This window comes from Limulus polyphemus, unplaced genomic scaffold, assembly GCF_000517525.1.
Source record: "Limulus polyphemus unplaced genomic scaffold, Limulus_polyphemus-2.1.2 Scaffold8127, whole genome shotgun sequence".
Lineage (NCBI taxonomy): Eukaryota > Metazoa > Arthropoda > Merostomata > Xiphosura > Limulidae > Limulus > Limulus polyphemus.
Window position 1 is genome coordinate 30,678 of NW_013673737.1, and position 3,315 is coordinate 33,992.

A 3,315-nucleotide genomic window follows, 5' to 3' on the forward strand; every position below is an offset into this window, starting at 1 on the left:
TATATATAAATGTATAACATTATGTGATTTAATCTATTTAGACTAAAATTTTGTGTTTTCGTGTTATAGTTTGTAGTCATTCTAAAACTAAAAAAGCATAATATATATTTTTTCTAAGTTTTTTATGGTGGTTACGAGAGAGGTCATATCAAACAAACCCATATAGAAATACACTAGTGAAAATAACAAATAAAATAGTTTTTTCTACAAAAAAAATTGATAATTATCTGGAGATTATGAAGATTTCATATGTGAAATTTGAAAATGCATTAAAGTATTTTTAATCTTAAATCTTAATCTTTGCAAGTTGGATAGTCAACATACTGAAAGAAAAACGTTTACGAGAAATTTTTTAATAAAAAAACCTGATATTTTGCATACAAAAGCCTTGTAATGTTTACCAATAACCTGCAAAATTTTGTAAAGATATGCATAGATTATCAAAAACCATAGTATAATTACTATCATGGTTACGAGCTGGGTGAATTCCATCTAGCCTGTAATGGATGGGTTAGGGGGAAATTAATGATTAATTAGCAGCTTTAAGTATATATTTTTTATCATTCACATTAAATTACATTGGTACTGTTTTTTTTTTTTACAGAATTTATGCTGACAGAAAACATTACATACACTATAAAACCTTTAGAATTTCATAAAATACCTCCAACATTTTGTTACACTGTAGTCATAGGTTTTGCTTTTAGAAAAAATAAGTGAAAGAATAAATCAGGAAGGATAAGCTTTATTGACTTTTGAAAAACATGTACAATGTTAAGATAACAATATAAAAATTCACAAAATATACAAGACAAAAGCTTATGGTTTAAAATGATCCCATACTAATGTTTACCATGCAAACTGTTAATGAATCAGGGAACCTGATCTAGTGAATCAACAACAAGAAAAAAACAAAAACATTTAACACATGTGAAATGAGTGTTTCCTAAAATATTACAAAAAAAGAAATTAACATCATGTTCTTGAATTTTCTAAACTATTTTGTTTCACCCACACCTTTTATTTTGTAGAAAATACGTTAATGTTTCAAGTACATGAACGGATTAACTTGGCAGAGGAGCCTCACTCAACACAAACACCTGGAACAACAAAATGTCACATGCATGTGATCTTTTCGAAAACATCTTGGGAGGTACCAGCAGACAGTGAGCTAGTTGTAATGAACGTATTTTCCTAGTCTTTCAGATGACGATCTTGATGTTGTTTTTGGCTACAAAGACAGTGAAAAGGCTACCTCACTTGCCTGGGTAGCTAATCTTAGCCAAGCATGGTCACATGAATGAAGAGGCACATTTTGTGACACTATTTGAGAAGTATGTCATTACCAATAAAATGCTGTTTTCTTGTATTGAGCCTGATTTTTCACTACAACCATTTTTGTTGCTGAATTTTGGGATGTACAATTGTTTATACCAATGAAAACCACAACTCAAGTAATGTAAGAATAAATTCCTAAAACAAACAAACTGGAATGTCTAAAGGTGGTATGGTTTCTACTATAATACAAAAACTCACCATACCCATTCTGTTTTCTATGGAGGTATCAAAATATTTTGTCCTGAATAATTACCTGAAAATGACTTCAAGTTAATTACATTTGTCATATTACTTATCCCACCTGTCACTTCAGTTCCATCTCATTTTTCTCTGTCATTCCACCAGAGATGACCAACACTATTGGAAAGATGTCTTCTTTGGTGGTGTGCTTCTACAAAAACATATTAAAGTGTTTTTTAAAAATCAAAATTCATTTCAAAACTTTCAAAATTTAAGATTGAGCTCTTCAGTAAGAACCTCACACCTTGACCTAAAACAACAAACAAAAACAAGAAAGAATTGTACTATCAATGTTTACTATAACTGTGCTGGCAGCTCTATCAGAAAAAAGATGTGAGTGATAAGCCAAAGTAAAACAATCAGACCTTTTTCATATTAGCTTTTTATTGAAGTTCTACATTCCCAACTTGTATCACTCAGGTATATAAAAGTCATTGTGAACTATATACATTATTGCAAAACTACATGTAATTTGATATTCATCAGGAGTTTTTCACATTACTCTAAGTGGAGAATAGACATTCTAATTACTGTAACCTTAGTTAAACATTCATTCTGGATTATATAGTTCTAAAATATAAACTTTACTTTTATCAGTTCTTGTGCTTTTTATTAATAAAATAACAGTTTTTTTTGAAACAACAATAATGATACCAGTTATACAACCCAAATGTTAGAACCACGTATAACTGACAATAATTAATAGATATGAATTTGGCAATACAAATGAGAGCCCAACTACACAAATAAGGTTTTTACAAAACACAATATTTTAGGAAAATACTTTCTGGCAGTATCAAAGCTTTCAAAACCATAAGATCATGGACATATGCACTTTTAAGATTTTTTTTTTCTGACATGCTAGGAAAAACTAACAAGTATATTTGTGACAAACCTGTTAATTTCATGCCAGCAACTTATGGAAACAAGGCATCTTTTATTATCTTGTTATTTTCAGAAGCTTCAAGGGTAGATTTTGGCACAGGGTTCAAATTTCCTTGACCACCTATATTAGATGTCTGAAACAAATAGTGGAGAATATATGGTTGGCAATCACACAGCCATAAATATTTATACAAAAACACACTAGTAGCTGTCAAAACAAAACACTACTCAATCCAATTCTTAAAGTTCTTCTGCTGGAGTAGTGATAACTGAAACAAGGTACAAAAGGAGCTATTCAGAAAAACTTTTAACCCATCCTATTTTCAGTTTGTTCAGTGATAAGACAAATTAGAGATGAAAGCAGCTGTCAAGAAAAGAAAAACAATAGCCATTATAGGTTCTATAATTTGTCTGTTAGGTTGACAATAGGAAAATCTAGCAAAGAATATAGCTGTCCAGAATAATTTAGATCATTGTAGTTCCTAATATTTTTCCTATACAAATGGTAAGAAGATTTGGGAATAAAAGTAGCAATCCAAAATAATTTTAATCATTACAGTTTCTAAACTATGTTTACTAGAGTAGTGCTAAAATAACTTTGCAATGAAAGTAATTGTCCATACTACTTTTAATCATTACAGTTTCTAAACTATGTCTACTAGAGAAGTGCTAAAATAACTTTGTAATGAAAGTAATTGTCCATACTACTTTTAATCATTACAGTTTCTAAACTATGTCTACTAGAGAAGTGCTAAAATAACTTTGTAATGAAAGTAATTGTCCATACTACTTTTAATCATTACAGTTTCTAAACTATGTCTGCTAGAGAAGTGCTAAAATAACTTTGTAATG

The 3,315-nt window shown here is 29.7% G+C and overlaps 1 long non-coding RNA gene across 1 annotated transcript; it reads right to left on the reverse strand.

The window, feature by feature from the left end:
• Positions 1-728: 728 nt before the first annotated feature.
• Positions 729-2,857, reverse strand: LOC111083082. Its single transcript, XR_002608787.1, has 2 exons — positions 2,474-2,857; positions 729-1,729 (listed from the first exon to the last, which is right to left on the reverse strand). It is a non-coding gene; the product is annotated as an uncharacterized LOC111083082 (long non-coding RNA).
• Positions 2,858-3,315: the final 458 nt, after the last annotated feature.